This window comes from Cebidichthys violaceus, unplaced genomic scaffold, assembly GCF_023349555.1.
Source record: "Cebidichthys violaceus isolate CVI_PGR_0920_01 unplaced genomic scaffold, fCebVio1.0.p SCAF_2, whole genome shotgun sequence".
NCBI lineage: Eukaryota > Metazoa > Chordata > Actinopteri > Perciformes > Stichaeidae > Cebidichthys > Cebidichthys violaceus.
The window spans coordinates 22,463,951-22,482,919 of NW_027176372.1; positions in this window are offsets into that span (position 1 = coordinate 22,463,951).

Genomic DNA, 18,969 nt, shown 5'->3' on the forward strand with positions numbered 1-18,969 from the left:
AAGAGAGATGCAAAAAAGACAAAATGCAAATTCCTTGTAAGAAAAAATATTAATAAAGGTGATTCTGAAGATGCAACCAAAAGTCAACTCATTACAGAACATGATAAGAGGCGCCGTAGGTGTCAAGTGTTTCTGTCTGTGCGGGTGATTGCACTCTGCCTGCAGCACAGGCTGGTGACATAACGCAGGTATGGAAATTCAGCATATGTGTCTTTACAGATGCATGTGCATGAAATGGAGTGTGAAACTCATTTCATATTGCTGTTAGAGGAATGCCGTCCAATTTTGAACCCGGTGGAAAACAAAGCTCATCAATAAACATGACAGGGACCTTAAAATACACCTTTTTAGCTCATTTACTGCGCATCGTACTCAGTGCAATCATAACAGTTTCTAATGGAGCTTCAGTAAGTGTAATTTCTATAATTATGTTGTTGCGATTTCAGCAGGATTATCTCTTTATCAGCCAAACTACGGAGCACAATGCTCTACTTTGGCCTTGTTTTGAGAGCATAGACCTGCGAGAAATGATGTGATTGAAACAGGAAGCGGTACTCAAGCCCGCTGCTGACTTTTTTTGTTCTTGACGATCACATTTGTCAAAGGCTCCACCATTGATTTTTTGGGAAGATAATTATCTTGAGTGTGTGACCGAGGTCATTCCACGGGTTTATTGGAAGCGAGAAAAAAAAAAAAAATCTTCATCTGAAAAAACAAACCCTGCTCCATTACCAATTCATGAGCTCATAATGACTGAATGGTATTCTTCCCCATCATTTGGTTGATTAATCATTCAAATTTAATTTCCATTGTGTACGTTCAAAGATGGGTGATGAGTAGTTGATAAATATTTATATCATTATTTTATGATTTTATATCCCAATAGCGGCCAATTAAAAAAAATCTAATATGATACCAAAAACAGGCGCTGGTGGCTTTTTAGAGGATGAAGGATGAAGTAATCTGTTATGAATATGCACCTAAACTTTGTCTTCAAATTGATCATTATCTGAAATTGAACAGGTAGTTATTTTTTTTTTCTGCTACTGACAATGCAAACAGTTTGTTTGGCAGCGATATATATAAAAAAAAAAAAAAAAAAAATTACCCGACAGCAAAGGCTTGAGCTCATTACAGGTTTACAAAAGTCACGCCGCGTCTCATAATTCTCAAGTCGCTCGCTACTCGCGGATATATTTTTGCATTACAAGAGGAAAAAAAAAAAAACACGAGAGAACACCGAGAAATCTCACATCAAAGCCGCCTGAAAATCAGGCATCTCATTGTTCTGTTTAAGGAATTTGGATACACTCTTTTGATGTACCTTTCAAAACCACTCGTAGCCCCGATGTCAGCCCACTGCGCGTGTTCTCCGAGGGGCTCACAAAAGGTGGAAGATAGATGGAATTTAATGCGCAAGTCGAGAGCAAACAGTCCTGTCCCGGTAAATCACTCTGGCAGCAGATAGGAGCTCAGATTAATTCCAGTGCCACTGATAATAGCGGCCTCATGCGCTGCCTGTGCCTCTCATTTGGAAGATCAAGCTTGAATGGTGCATACGGAGCACGCGAGTGTCGTTTCTGTGAAGTTCTCAGTTGGATCGTAAAATAAATCCATACAGTACATGTACTGCTGTGTCGTCCCTCTTCTGACATTTTAAGAATAAAGGTGATAAACAACGATGACTAATTAGGTGACCTGTGTGCAACACATCGGTTCAGAATGTGACCGAAGCTTCTCGGACAGCTTTCACACTTTCAGTTCAGTGTTTTGAGTCTTCATTAATTAACAAACAGCAATCCTGTCTCCTAGAAGTCATATTGACATACTAACAATTTGCGACAGCAGTTTCATAACCACCGGAGTCAGGAGGTGAATCCCGATGTGTAGCGGGCCAAATGAACCCCCGCCCAGATTAAACCTGGGTATACTTTGACCCAGGCCAGACCAGAGTATACCCCAGGGTATAAACTGTCCTAGGCCAGACTACACGGTCCTTCCTATAGGAATCATAATGTCAGGCAATCTTGATAGTTAGCTAACGTTAACGTTAATTTGTACTATTTATTTATTTGTTTGTTTGGTTGAAGTAATAAAAGTCTATGTTTTAGAGTTTTAAGATTTAAGTCAGTTAGCTTTCTCACTTAATAACTTCCCTGACAAAGCTGAACCCCCAATAACATGTTGAAAAATGAAGTAATTCTTGAGTATATCACTCAACACTACTGATATCATGGGGGTATAATCTGGCCTGAGGGGTATAATCTAGCCTAGGCCCCTTTAACCCCAGGTATAGTCCGGACCTGGGGGTCTACTACGGCCCGTTTACGCCGGTCTACTAACTATATAAGTTCTTGGACACAGGGTTGTACACAAAGACAAAGGAAGACATGATATGACAAGATCCTCTGACATAGTGGCTGTGTGTGTGTGTGTGTGTGTGTGTGTGTGTGTGTGTGTGTGTGTGTGTGTGTGTGTACACACAGAAAGTGTGTAAAGGTCATTAGCTGGATTTAGTCACTGGTTTCAAATGTCATCTAGACGGGCAAAGCATGTGCCACAAATACGTGAGACTTTTTCTTGAAACTTGTATTTCTACCTGCATGATTGAGACCCATCGAGTGCATAAAAAGCGTGTCTGAATCAACATTTACAGGTTTTTTTGTTTATTTTTTGTGATTACTTACACACTTTTGGCTGAAATGTGTCCAAACTCTACAAACAAGCCAAATAAGACAGATGTAACGTCTCCCTTCTACTGAAATGAAAACTACTGCAATCAAAACCTCACAACCCTTCTTCAAAAACAACAGAAATGATCCACACATACGCCGACGTACTTCACAAGGAACACTGCTGTCTTTAGTACTTTGTATCCTTGTTGAATGTTCTCATTCAGGCTTCTCTTACAGTAGTAATCTACAGTACATCTGCACTGTAAACTCACGAACTTGTGAGGGATGCTGGCTGGTTGAATCCTGCCTTCTTTTTAGGGTCTGGTCACCATCGACTCATCCACATCACAAGCAATGTCATTCCTGGTCCCCTTCTTTGTTCTTGTCCTCCTCCTCTTCCTCCTCCACTCTCTCTTCCTCTACCTCGTCCTCCTCCTTTCGCTCTCATTCTCTCCATTCTCACAAAAGAGGTGGGCTTACTTGAGGTATATTTCCACTGCTAAGGCTCGGACTGATTGCCGTTCAATCGTTCAAAAGTGCTTTAATGTTTGCGTGTGAGGGGGTGATGATGCGGATATTAGGTTTTGTTTTGCATTTTGAGTACAAGTGTTTGATTGCGAGATATTTAATTCATGAACGTGTGGGTCTATTGTAAGCCATATGTGGCAGGTGATTGGACGTGCCATCTGTCAATCAAAAGGAGGAGAGAGAAAACTTCCAGTGCCTTTGCTGTTGCTGTTCTTTGTTCTTCTTTCGATGAAGACGTATTTTCCAGCTCTGATATAACGGATGCTAGCGCAGCATCTACGCTAACCTCTTCATGAGTTGAACAAACAGTCGCTTCTCTGGGCAAATCCCAGTGTGTGTCCCCCCCCCCCCCCCCCCAAACCCTGAGCCCTGAAGCCTCAAGGACTCACTGACGTCACCTGGTGAGTGGTTGAGTGCGAGAGCCTGTGAGGGCTCCAAATGGTATAAATAGGAATGGGACGGCACTTTGCTGCAACATACCACGTTACCATGAAAACGACAAAAAATAAGATGTGTAATTGTGTGTATTTATTTAATACTCTGTACTCCCTGACTTGAACGTCTTCCTGGTTCTTTCCTCACAAGATGAGAGGTAACGTCACATAATCTATCTTCGATGACAAAATCAAATATCTGATGGATAAATAAATAAATATCTATTTTTTGTTCCATCTTTAACCCTTAATGTTTCTGAGTAAATATAATAAGACAGGCTGAACACACGGGAGCCGTCCTCTTTGTTTACCTTTTTTTTTTAACGTCTCCATGCGTCCACTGGTTCCCCCGTGTTTAACGTCACGTTGCTATGACTTGTGGGTAAATTCCCTTATGCTGACTTACGGAAAGGGTTCGTAAAGGGCTCAAAATGTCTGCCAGAGAGCCCTCAAACACTCGATGATTACCTCAAAGTCCATGAGTCCGTAAAGGGGGGGGGGGGACATTGGGATTTGGCCTCTGTGTCCTCTCACACACACACATGCCTAAGCCACGCCCATAGCTGTCAGAGGACGCCGATTGGTCAGCATCACTTGAAGCCGATTAATGTGAACTGATTAATGTAAATGTGATGAAATCACATATAGACAAATCGTTTCTGGTTTCCACGTGATGCATTTGCATGAGGCACGTGCCTTTGAAATGTGAAAACATAAAATTAATTTGTACTTTTTTTGGAAGGGATAAAAAAAATGGCAGGTCAACATCAGCATCGCACGTGATGATTTGACATATCGGCGTATGTGTTAGTTGGACGTCAACTATCAAAGAATTTCACGCTGTGCTTTCATCATGAAGAGAAATGGACCGCAGCGCCGTCTCACTGGAGGAAGGTGACATTTGCAGGTCTATTTGCATGCTGTTTAATGTGCTGCAGCTGAGCATCTATCCCGCAAACTGAATTCCGAGTGCACTTTTCCCCGGCGAATGTTCGTTTGGTCGCTCTTTCATCGGGCTAACGCGCAGCGCTAGACGCGCGGCCATGTTTGTAAGTCAGATAAGAAGGAGACGTTAGCGGGAAAGCTAACGCGCGTTGACGTTCAAAGACCGTGGCTCTTGCGTTGTGCGTAGCAGGCTGCTATCCGGGCTAATAACGCTGATGTTACTGCTTCATGCAAAGGTCTGTTTGGCTGCGTAAGGTCAGTCAAATACCTCATGGTATGCTCTCGAACTAATGCAAAAGTAAGAGGCGCCATCATGAAACAAAAGAAGAAGAAATATACATTTGTGCCTCTTTCCGTAGGAAAAAAGCAGCAGATCTGATGAAGTAGCGGACAAAAAAAAGAAAATCTATTTCATTCAGCAGGACTTCAACGCCACGATGAACCCCAGAATCATTGTGCGAAACCCCCGGTGGACACCCCCCCCCCCCCCAACACTACCTAGTGCTCCATTGTTATGCTGGACTCTTACACAGACTCAATAAGCAGAACGATTTCATGGATGCAAGCCAAGGCAATCAACGAGACTACAGGCTCCACATAGTTACATTGTAAAAGACATTTTCTTTTTTAGTGACAATGGCAAGTGACAAATAATTATTGGAAATATTTGTTCCCAGAGACACTCCAAAATTGAGACTTCCAGGGGTATTTCGCACGCTGGCTAGAATCATGTGAACAACCAAAAATTGCCGACTCATCGTACAACAACAGCTGAACTGCCGCGGCTTTGGGAGTCCAGTGGCGTTAAATGTTTGTTCCACATCGGAGCACAGTTCGGAGAGAGAGAGTCTATTGAAAGCCAGCAATCCTCAGCTGCAGGTCAATTTGTCGAGTCATTGTTATTGATCAGCAGTTCCATGAACCCCCTGGAGACACACAGCAGCCCTTTTGGACTACAGGGTAGCAACGATATTCGTTTTTTTTTTTTGTGTGTGTTATTAGTTATTTATTCTGATCTGTCTTTCACAAAGTTGTTGTTGTATGAGGGGGGGGGGGGGGGGGTTGAAAGTCAGATGAAAGCCATGTTATCAAAGGAGGGTGTCCAGGGTCCTTATTGGCCTTCGCTGCCATGAACTATTCATTCAGATGATTGGATGTCCCTTTGGAAATGTTTACTCCGACTGAAAAGGCCACTTAGCCTGCCAGAGAATAAAGGTGAGGAGTGACTGCCAGCCGGCAATTTGAGACCGTCCATCACTGCGATGGCAACACGCTGCCATCTGTGTCACATGATCGACCGACGGTTAGGCAGATCTACAAAAAACAAAAAGCAACAATAGAACCGGATCTTTGCGTCGTGGCTTTATTAAAATGGCCGAAGTTCAGAAGGAGATTGTGCTGGAAAATAGTGGTCGTTTATCACGTTGGCACCACACACACACACACACACACACACACACACACACACACACACCGATGTGTTAGTGCAAACGACCCTAACCCGCTCTTAACTCTTTCATTATTTAAGCAGGAAAGTATCACTAATCAATTTTAAGTAGTACTTTTATTTGCTGCAAAAAAAAAAAAAGACCTTCAGTCAACAGAGGAGCCTTTTAAAATGTATCTAAATTATGAAATAGAACGTTAAAACCACGACGAAGAAGAAGAAGAAGAAGAAGAAGGAGCAAAAACACACTTAACCTGAAACTACCTTTACACCAAAACACGACAGAATGTCCAAAGGAAACATTAACTCCTTGGCAGCCATGACTCTGCCCGGGCTTAGCAGCACAACAGACGCATTTAATACAAATAATCTTCCAACTGGGATCACCTTAAATCAGCGAAATTGCAGAGTGAACTCAAGCAACTTCACTGGTGTGTATCTTATTTATTTGATTAAAGGGTGAATTCAGACACACAAGAAAAAAAAGGCAGAGCAGGAAGCGGATATATCCGCGGGCATGTGTGTGTGTGTGTGTGTGTGTGTGTGTGTGTGTGTGTGTGTGTGTGTGTGTGTTATATGGGTTGCAGAGGGTTATAATTTGTGTGGATTATAGTTTTCCAAGCCTGTTAGAAGGTTTTACAGTTTAGCTCTTGCCGATGGTCTGTTGACTGTGATGCACTCAAAATGTTTTATTTATTTATTTGGCTGTTGTGAGAGAGACGAGGTATAATAGTGCTATACTCGAGCCCGGGCTGACATCCTTTTCTTTGAACCACTTACTGTAAAGAAGGAGGTTATTTCCTACTCTAAATCAGTATGAGGAACATGCCGCTTTTTTTTAAAATAACTCACTGATGCTGTTAAAATGTTTGTCTATGAGGTGTTCTCTCCCTTCTAACATCACAGTCCAGGATGGTGGCGATGACTCCCAGTGACGCTGGTGACCTCCTGCCCCGACACACCGTGCCACAGTTAGTTACAAATTAACCTCCCGACAGACATTTTGGGTTCTGGACCACTCTACCTCCAGAAGTATTGACACGATTTTTAATTAAATGCACTTTGTACACGTCCCCAGGAGATGGATCTTAATTTGTTCAACCTTTTAGGTGCCATCATTAAGACGTTTCCACTCGGGCACAGCTGATATTAAAACAAAATATGGGCTGGTTGTTCTACAGTTGACACAATTCGTTGATCGACAGAAAATTCTTTCGATTTTGGACAGTTGATGAAATCTAAATCTACACTTAATACAACCGCTCAAATGTGAGCTACTTTTCTCTGTTTTTCTATCATTGCAAAGTAAATAAGAAGGTATAACCTTTTTGCTCTCAGAATAGGCATTTTTCATTATTTCTGGACATTTAATAGACTAACCAACTGAACAAGAAATAGAATATATATCATCACATTGATTGATAATAGCCCTACCGTTTTTTTCTAGAAAAACCCTCTTTAAACTTTGTGCACAGGACACATCATAATCTAGCAAACCAGATCGATGGCCAGATCGCCATGAAATTAGCTCATGATGATTTGATCTTTTTCCTTTTAATATCAAAGTTACGCATGTTTGCACCAGTGCCGGTCAAAGCCCCAAATGTGGCTTACCAGAAACTAAAGCTGTTAATCACAGGGCTGCCATAGTGTGACATCACATCATTCACCTGCCTTTAAAAGGAAGCAGAAGGAAAGCTCTGAGTTTTGATGTCGAAGTACTTGCGACGGAAACCCACAGTGAATTTTCATCGTCGGCCAACAATGTCACGGACCTCGCTTCGTTCTTTTGCTTTTCTGGATAACGAAGAAGTGCCGCGGCGTGCTGCCGCTTCTGCCAACTGTTGAGCGCATTCCTGCACAGCTGGCCGGCTCTTCGCAATAAGGTGTGTGCTTCTGTAAGTAGGAAGCTGTCACAGAATGACATTCTAAGCTGATCAGAAGGAAACACTACGAGGTTTACAGGGAATGAAGCCAGCGCGATTCTCGCCAACAGAGAAATGAACAAGGAAAACAGCATTAACTCTTAAAAGACAGCTTGTATGATGATTACTATGCTGCTGCACAGGTACAGGAGGAGGTAGAAGATTGCATCAATCAGAGAGAGGGTCTTCAGACTCATGACACAACTTTGGACCAACAAACAGAAGCAAACGCAGGAGGATCGAACTGCAAGTGATTCTGAAATATGAAATGACTTGTAGAGTCTTATGACTGGATAATATAAGTTCTAGGTTAGGTCACTTGTATTCACACTGATGAGAGTGTTGAGACTCAACACCAAAAGCAATGACCTGAGAGACACTAAGAAGCTCTGCAGGTATGAAGAGAACCACAGAATCTGGTGATAATTCTTTGTCGGTCACATGTCGTCATTTTAAACCATTGTTTATATAAAAAAAATACTGATTCAAATAGTGATATACTGGCCAAAGTATTAATTATTATTCATTATGTAATCATTAGGCTATTGATGGATGGATGGATGGATGTACAGATAGATGCTATAGAAAGATAAAATATGACATACACACACACACACACACACACACACTCTGACAGCTTGAAATTTAAATCATTATGTCAATCCAATACCAATCATGCTTCCCTCACATGTGCCGCTGAGCCACTCGGTTACATAACATGAAGAAAAAAAAGAAAAGAGGAGAGTTTATTAACGGCTGCACTGACATTACACTGACTGCGTCAATCCCTGTCAGCCTTTAATTATTTGGTGAAAGAACCCTTTTTCATGAAAAGGAATGGGGATTTTAAATCGAGCACGATTAACATGTGTTGATGTGGCTTCTTTTGTAGTGTTCGCCAGCGAGCCTCTCTCTCTCTCTCTCTCTCTCTCTCTCTCTCTCTCTGTGTGTAGATATGCAAACATTCAGTTCATGTTGAACAAGGCACAAGAAAAGAGTGGGAGCTGTGAGACATGCAATTGCCTGGTAGCTAGGCAACCCTTGAGAGCTGCTCTGGAAGACCTTGAGATGTCTCCCATAATATCGCAGGCCAGTGTTTGGAAGCTCACTGGGCTTTTTATTTTTTATTTATTATTTTTTTTTAACTCAGGGAAGTGTCAAGTTGATGGGATGAATCAGAATTTTTGGGGAGTGAATGAATTTTGGATGGGATTGTTAAACAGGCCACCTTGGAATGTTCACGTTACAAGAAGAAACATTATGCACCCCTCCCAAAAAAAAAAAAAAAGAAATTGTGTATTCAAATAAATATTCACAGCGGTTCCAAAGTCAAATTGTTTAAAATATGCGTCACATTAGACGATTCAAGGACACGTCAGAATATCGATTCGTCGCAGACAAAAACCTGTCGGAAAGTGTGCGTTGAGCGTCTCCTCTTTGTGTCTACAGCGCCTCTTATATCCTCACCTCCGTTTCATTATTCATAGGCTGTTTGGGGCTATACAACACGGACATCTGAAACCCTCTGCTCCTGCTCGGGCACAAATGTCCGAACCACGTGGGGACTCGGTGGCAGCCGGATAAAAGCAAAAGCAAAGTGATTCACCTGTGGCAAGAGGAGCCCTCTTTGCTTTTAGGGGTCACTCACCCACACACGATGTGGGTTCAAAGCATCCCTGGCCCGAGAGAGAGAGAGAGAGAGAGAGAGAGAGTCAGCAGAGAGAGAGAGAGAGAGAGAGAGAGAGAGAGAGAGAGAGAGAGTCAGCAGAGAGAGAGAGAGAGAGAGAGAGAGAGAGAGAGAGAGAGAGAGAGTCAGCAGAGAGAGATGTAGGAAATGAGGGAGAGGTGTTGGCGGGGGGAAAGAGAGGAAGAGTAGATGGGGAAGCAGTGACACAGGAAATGGAGAGAGAATGGGGCAGGGAAAGTGCACTGAATAGCAGCAGGGATAGAGGTTTGGGTGGAGGGGGGGGGGGGGGGGGGTGGAGGCAGCTATGAGAGCAGCGTGGGCACTCAAGAAGAATGTTTTTCCAACATCATGGACGGAGAGCCTCTGAGTGCCGCCGTTATTAAGGCGTGTTTGTGTTCCTGAGCCTTCTGTTCTCGAAAGGAAACGAGTGGCTCACGGTACGGCGGCAATGTTCTCCACAAGCACAAATTTGGCACATGCTCAATTAACAAAACCGTTAACGAGCATCTTTTTTATTTTGAAAAATAGCATTACGCGACTCGCGCCGCTCTGAATGCCTGACGATCAAAACAATGTCAAATGACAGGGAATCTACTTATTCCCGTTTTCATCGTGCAAAAGTGTGTAATTCATGACGCTCGGAGCAAAAAGTTCCCAAAATTTACAAGTCAGGGGTAAGAATCAAAATTCCAAACACGTTATGAAGAAGAACCACAGTGTCGAGGCCCATGAGAAGTCACATTAGCTACAGAGAGGGGGGTATGTTTAATGCTTTCCCTGAACAGAACCGGCATTGTTTGTTGTGTTCATGCGAGATTAAAACACAAAAGCGTTTCATGTTTTATTGCTCTTCAGATGATAACTTACACGGCGGACGTTTCAGTAAAATGTTCTTTATTTTCCAATGAGTTCTCCTGGTTGGATGATTAGAGGTGGGATGCTTTTTGTGGCAGAATTTATTTGTAGAGACGGAAGACAAAGTGCGGCTTCGCTAATATGTTTTCGGTCCACCGCAGACCTTCCAGACTGAAATATCTCAACAACTATTGGATTGAGGCAATCAATCCCCGGAGGATGAATCCTACTAAAAAATAAAAAAAAATCACTGAACAGCTTTCTGTTCAGTGCTAAGCAGCAAACGTTAGCATGCTAGCATAATGCAATCGTCAGCATGCTGACGTTAGCATTTAACTCTTTTCTTCCTCCCACATGAATATAATTTACTGAAGCTTCCTGCTTCCTGCTTCCTTTCAACCCTGATCACACGACACACACCTCCCGACTGACACCGTACGCTGTGTCTTAATTATCAGCCGTTCAGCAGAGCTTGTTGCGGAGCACAACACACGATTGATCCTTTGGTCGCAATAGTCAGCTGCAGCACAATAGACGAGGGGACTGCCGATCGCGATAGATTGATCGCAGAGAGAGTAAACAATGCAACGCTGCTGCTGCTGCCGCTGCCGGCTGAGAGTCATTCTTTGTGCATGTTTGAAATTATGCCCACGATCACGGGCTGTAAGAGTGAAAAGGTTAAGGAATGTATGAATGACCACGCAAACTTTTAGTTCAGTCAGGGCGAGACTGCAAATATGTCTGCAACACGGAGCAATGAGAAGATAATGACATGAAGTTTTAATGCCCGTGTTAAATATTCACGATGTATGACTACATTGGTTTGTTCATAAAAATTAACAACCTCAGTTTGGTTGTTTGTATCAAAGCTTTACAAAGCTTCGGGGACCCTCAGAACAGACCCACTGCATGAGATATAGCAAACATTTTCCACTAATTACAGAATTTCTTAACAATCCAGATTAGTTGCAGTGATGCAACGAACTTGCAAGAGAGCCTAATTAAAAAGAAGCCAACAGCAAATCATCTCCACAAATCACCCTCCGACTGATTTCATATCTTGAAATGCGTTAGTAGAAGATGTATAGAGATTGCAGACTGCAAGCCAGGTGCAGCACTGGCAAAAAAAAAACAACCTCCCTATTCTAAATAAAGTAATTTAGCATAAATGTTAACATCTGACATCATTGCACCTCAGGTGCGAAACCTGTATTAATGAGGCCCGCACTACACCTCTGCATGGACAAATAAAGTCATGCATCTCGGAAATTACCTCTCAAACCCCAAGCTCCACAACACATCACTATCCTCTATGCATTTCAACAAGTTTAGTATGCAAACCCGAATGCATGTAACAAAAACTATGTGTGGTGTGGGAAAAGATTTTTGGAAAATGGTGGTCACTACTAAAATCATGCTTGTTATTTTTTTAACTTTCAACTGGACACATTAAAGCAGTGGTTCTCAACTGGTCTGGCTGCGGGACCCACCATCAACCCTGAATGACAAATACTGCTAAGGAGTGTGAATAAAAAAAATCCCCTTCAAAATAAAAGCACAGGAATTTTTTATTTATTTTTTTCCCAGGCAAAGGCCCGGGACCCACTGAAAACGGGTCCGCGGCCCACTTTTGGGTCGCGGACCCACCAGTTGAGAATCACTGCATTAGAGCACAGTGCAGAGACAAAGTGTAGCGTAGGTCACCAACATGTTAGCCAGGTTAGCAGGAACAAGGAAGAAGATTCTGGCAGCATTATGTTCCATCAATCAGAAGGAGTTATGAAACCTTTGTCGACCCTTTCCTTCATTAATTAAGCTGCTTTCTGTTTAGGCGATGTCACCTCATTGGCTGAGCATTAAAAGGTGGCAACTAACAAAATGAAGGTTGTAATTTGAGGTACATTATACCGGAGAACACAAATAAATTACAGGAACACGTCAGATCCAGACCAGATTTCCTGCTCCGGCTGAAAACATGGCGGACAACTAAAAACAATATGTCCATTTCTGTGAATGTTTTATTCAAAGAGTTCTTCCTCCCTCCCTTTCTTTTGCGCCGTGACCATTTCGTAACGAGTTCATGATCATGCATGACAATAACGTCTCGGCACTCAGCCTGTCAGCGGGTTCGGGGATGCAAACGCGCAGGCGGAGCTGACATTTTTTAATAATGCATGCGGATTCAGGGTGCCATTCTGCCGGAGCCGTTGTCATTCACCAGTAAACAACCCTCGCAGACACCCAGTGAAGCAGACAGAGCCGCTCACCGGGAGAGGAGGGTCAGTGAAATGTGTGTGGACAAGTTCACCTTTTTTTTTTTTTTTCCTTGGGATTTATAGACATGTTATGCTTTCATCCTGTCACGCAATACGAATATTTCACGGTATATGGTTTGTGTATTTTTGACACATTAGCCTGTATGTTCACCTGTTTTTCTTCTTCATTTGAAACATTGTTTTTAATTAGCTGTAGACCTAAACATCGTTTAATGAACCTCGGGGTGTATCCAAGTACACCAAGTATAGACCACTCTTTTTTTTAGTGAGCGTTGACTGCTATTGATAAGCATTTTTCAAAAGGAATTATGTACAAATCTCTGCCTTCATGAGGCAGTGTGAGCTCAAGGTTCCTTGACAGACAACAGTGACAGCTGTGAAATCTGCCGTCACATCTATTTATAGCGATCCGTTTACCGTTCTTTTCCTCGTGGTGCATGCTGCGGTACTTGATATTTAGTGGGGAAAATTACACTTTTTAAGATGTTGTGTATAATTCTTACTTGGCTTCTAGTGTGCTCACTTATTTTTTTTTTTTGACAAAATAGCATTTGATTCATGATTGCTATGCTATTAGCATTTCTTAATGATATGATTGTTGCTCGCCGCCTGGGGGAGATTAATGCACAACATGAAAGCAACTCTTTTTGTTCCAATTCCCAAAACAGAATAGCTGCTGCACAAGAACTTGCTGGTTTATTTGCAATTTTATATTGCAAATATACCAAAATAACAGGAAGAAAACAAAGAATATATTACAGACAGCTCACAATCGCACCTGCAATTGCCCAACAGCGATCCCCACCAGAGAACAGAGATCCCCACCAGAGTCGTACAACATCTAACAATCACCATAATGAAGGTCAGGGGGGTGAGGAGGAGCCAGCTCTGCCCCGGCATCACAAGTCAGCCCGGCGTCGTGTAGAACCGGATGCTCTCTGCGCAGCCGATCGGCTGCAATGCCTCCAGCTAATGGACCAGTTGCCACTTGTCACAGCAGTCAATCAAGGACCCCACAACACCTGACACAAGTCAATCAATGATTACTGGTCTAACAAACACACTCGGGGGAGGAAAACAACCGATCAACACAACAACTCAATAGTCGTCATGATGATTAACTGACATCAAGAGACAGAAACCTGACCCCAAAAAAGAAATAGACGCACTCGAGGCTATAGGGGATGGTTTTACTTTACAAGTGTGGCAACTTTCTCATTACATTGATGATTTCATTTGATACATAATGGCATGGACCGGAGACTTCTACTAAGTCTGCACTTTGACGTATTTTTGAGAATTGTTTGGTTAATGTGTATTTGTGGATGGGGGCGCATTTTTCACAGTATACATTCTTTATATATAGTATATATATATATATATATATATATATATATATATATATATATATATATACATATATATATATATAGACCTTAACCACAGGGGGTGACAGATCAGAAAACAGTCATCTGAGTTACATCCGAGTAGAGACCGGAACAGAACAAAGTGCACAAACTGTATTTAATGAATCGAGGGACTTTGGCATCGATCGCGTCAGTTTGGTCAAATCATAGCGGTAAATACCCAGTTAATTACTATCATGAGGAGATTGTTACACAGTACAGGGCCTTGGTGAAGGAGTGAAGTGATATGGACTGCAATTACTGCAGAGAGACATAAAAGAAAAGTAATCTTAAAAAAATGTTTAAAGGAATATTCCAGTATATTTCAACCTGGAGTATTTCCCATAAATGTGACCATTTGGACTCCCTAAGCAGTCAGCCTCGATGGTCACTTCAGGGGGCGACGTTGGTCTAGTCCGCATTAGTCTTTGGCCTCCTATGTCTCCTCCCCTTCCTCTTACTGGACATGTATTTTGCAAGGGCGCCGTCGCTGCATCCTGGCTTTAGCCAAGCCGAAGACGGTTGCAAATTGTGTTAAAGAAATACAGACGAGCCAGAGAGTCCCCCCCCCCCCCATACCAGAATGATAATTAGCGGAGCCAGACCTTTCTCTAGCACTAAGAGCGCTGTGGAGATTGGTCTGGCTATGCAAGAAGCGCTCAGTCGTGTTTATTTGGACAGCTGTGCGAGGCTCGTGCAGCTTAACCCGATTTGCATTGTTTTTGTGAGAGTCCTAATATTCCCCAATGGACACATGGCGAAATACGCCGGATTGAAATAAGTCAAGGTAATTATGTTAAATAGGTTGAAATGATCATTAGTTGAAAGGGAAGCCTGTAAACAAATCCCTGTGGAATCACAGAATGAATACGGGGAGGTTGTGAGTGTGGGAGTGAACCGGCTCACGTCCTGCATGGATTTTTTTTGCCAAGATCAGCAAAACCTGGTCACTGGTCTGTAGTTTGAAATAAAACCCAAAGCAACCGTTTGCAGTACATGCTGTACGAGCAGTGTGGAGAGTTTGTTCCCCATTTTGAATAAAAACAACAGCTGATAAGATGAAGATAATCCCGGCAGTCAGCCAATAGTATCACCTCGGGTGATTAGATGACATTGCGAGACGGTAAGGACTGGCGGTCCAGGATTTTCACAGAGCCGGGGAACATGTGACGAGTGTTGATGATGATGATGACGACGATGATGATGATGATGATAGTGTCTGTGCCAGTGGCTGTGTGTGTGTGTGTGTGTGTGTGTGTGTGTGTGTGTGTTCCGTTTCAGCGTGATGAATATCCCTGTCCCAGATGGCTGGCTCTCCACGAGACGGAGCGCGTGAACCCTCTCAACCAGCGTGAGGCTTCAGCCGGCCAGCCTCCAGTCTCCCCCACCAAGGTCACCCCGTCAGCAGAAAGGGAGACGGAACCGAGAACCCGTTTAATATCTGCTGACGGCTGCGATTTAATTGTTACCTTGTGAAACAGACACGGCACTTTCAAAAGAGAAGGAGACTACGGCTCTATCTTGACGGCACTCTAAGGAGCGCCTCAAATTCTTAGATTAAAACGAAGCAACATCTCTTTCAACAGCCTCTGTTTAACGTGAGGAACACGTCTTTTAAAACAGAGTCTTCTAGAAATACAGAGTGGAACCGCACAGGCGGTCTTGAGACCTCTTTTCCAAAAGTCTTACATTCCCCAAAAACCAAATGTTAATGAGTTTCTAATTTGTTAGCTAGTTTTAATTTAGTTCACACTGAGTCTTTCCCACTGAAATGACCCAACAGCTTTCTTCCATTTGTTCCGTCTGGTGAAGTAAATCTTTAAAAACCTGTCCTGAATATATCCTTTCATTTTATTTCTTAAAAAGCTAAAACGATCTCCTAAAGCAGCTGGGCATTTTAGTATTTACCCAACATAAATAAAACGGGAGTAATAGCTTATTTGTTGGGGACTATTTTCTATCGTGGAGTAATACGCATGCTGCATGTTAATGGGAAACAGTACTATGTAAGTGTGATAGACTCTAAATAAACTACCGTGTCCATGTTCAGCATAATAAAGGAACATGTCAGTGCAGCTCTGTGGCTCGGTGATGTGTTTGTAATAGTTGTTGGAGCTCAAAGGCACAGAGGAATGAGCTATATCAGGCTACACTGACGACAGCAGCAGCAATTGATCCTTCATCGATGATCTCTCAGTGGCAAAAACAAGCACTTTTAGTGCAACATGCATTGATGGAACACAACGGCACCGAAGAATTACACCGCAGCCCATTTTGCGGCCATCGCTCAATACTGGACCGTTTTCTAAAAAATGGTTGTAGCCCATTAGTCATTTAGACGGCAAAACACGGGGAAAGTTACCCTGTAATGCAAGATTTAACTTTTCATATTGCTAAATAAAAACCCCATGAGGGAAAACAATACATAGCACGTGACTACTTCATGCTATACTCATCTGATCAGTAGCACTATAATGTATGAAGAGACCAGGTCCTTGTAATATTCACAATAACTCACTTGTATGGGAACTGATAACAACTCCATCAAATGAAATACATATTTTTGACATCTTGGCCCATTATGGCAAAAGAATACATCAGTCATTCAGTAATTTAACAGAACTTCAAAAGAACTTTTTAATGGCCTTATACTCTCATTTAATATTCCGTACTGTGACTAAAATGCAAAACTCTTGCGACACCGCAATGGTCCACTGTCCGACTCATCTTTTTTTCTTTTTTTTTTAATCAAAGTATGTCCAACCGGTGTTAGATGATTCAGACAAGAAAACAGACAAATTATCGTATGACTCACGCTGATATAAGCTTATTTTCTCATTATGCGGGAGGCGGTGGAGTTGGTCAGTTTCATTTGAGTGGAGGGAGGTCGATTCAGAGAGAACCTTGGAGAACTAAGTATGCGAGACCAAACCGCCGCGCGAGAAAAGACGCCGTGCATAAAAAGGTCAGAGAGATGAGGCCGCTCAAGGATATGGAGCTCCTGCAAGATTTCCCATATAAAGGAATATTGCTGGTAGAATCTCTGGTATACCGTTGAGCAAAGGCAGTCGGCTTATCCGCTGGTGACGCTGCATACTGCAACGTTCTCAACCCTGAAAACTCTGCCTGACCTCAGAAAGACGAAATACAATTCTCTCAGCGGACATTATTCAGGCGAGCGTACGAGAGCTGGACGTCTAAGAGCTTCAGGCGAGCGAACGACAGCCTGACAAATTCCTCTTTATCTTTTTACAGATGTCGTGAAGGCTGCGCCTAAAACACCGCGGCGTCTTCAATCAACGGGAAGCCTTCGCAAAACATTAAAGCTATAGTATCAAGTCTGTCCGGTTCTTTTTAGCATTGCCAATATTAGACGAGCCGTGTTTATCGCCGTCATAAACGAGTCGCGCATGCTTTTATATTTTCCGGTAATATTACGACACTTTATTTACCAACAAGCGGCTCGGGGCTAAAGCGGGGCTTTTAATCAGCTCAAAGAGACGGGGCCACATTACTCTTATTCTTACATTGGTCGCCTGTCAGCTTCATGATGGATTTTAAAATTTGATTGATAACTCTAGTGCTTGTCAGACCTTGCCCCCAGCTGCATTTTGGACCTTTTAACCGTCTATGAGCCGTTGTTCAGCCTCAGAGCCCCGAGCATTGCTCTACCGACGCCGGCTTTGTCACACCGGCTACAACAGTGTTCAAGACATCCGTCAAGGAAAAACTCTGCTTTCTTTTGGTGATATTTCTTCTGCTTTAACTGTCTGCTTGGTAAGTTCTATCAGGATACAGATTTTCAGTTTCTCGACACAGTCACAATGCTTTTCACTGCACACTAAGAATCACACTTTTGGCTATTTAGAACCAACGTTCTAAAAAAGCAATTGGTGTTATTTAATCAAACTGTTTTATTATTTTTGACTCTGTGTTAGACACGACAAGCTGTTAAACTGTCACAAATGTATTTTGCATATGACATTCGAAAACGACAAAGAATACACATATTAGCTTCTTATTAGTCACAAATAGAGACATGGAAGTTTAAAAGGAGCCAGAGTGGGCCTAGATTATGAAAGTCCATAACCATATTTTAGTATGGGTTGATACTAATAATTCAACTAGGCTCAAAACAACTCATTATCTTGCTGTCCCCCCCCCCCTGCATCCTTGAAAAGTTGTTCCAGTGTTGGATTAGTGCTATATTGACCCCGATCTTGTGACCCATTGGTGATCCATTGGTGATCCATTGGTGACCCATTGGTGATCCATTGGTGACCCATTGGTGACCCATTGGTGACCCATTGGTGACCCATTGGCTACCAGTCTGATGACGGTTAAGCATCATGTCCACTATTGAATCCTACAATTAAAGGGCTGTAGTCCGGTTTAACTAAACTACAGACTACAGGGCATCTTCAAGTTTAGACAACCATCAGTTAGAGGTTTGCCATAGAAATCTATTTGCATCCAGTGCTAATGTAAACTGTGTTAATAATGACAACATTGTTTATGTACCAATTGGGAAACAAAAAAGAGACGGTTGACAGTGAGGTCATTTTTTTAAAGCGCTGCACTTTATAGCAAAACTAAGCAACTGTTGCCCCAGTTATCTCTTACAAAGTGTCTTTTATCTTAAAATATGGATGTATTGCACCTTTTTCTTTTCTATTTTGAAAACAAATGCTGATTTGTCCTGAAGAGTTACATTAAAGATGCATAGTGGATTCATTAATTGTAAGATTTAAGTTCACCTCCACTTAAGCAATTTCAAAATGTACCCAGTTT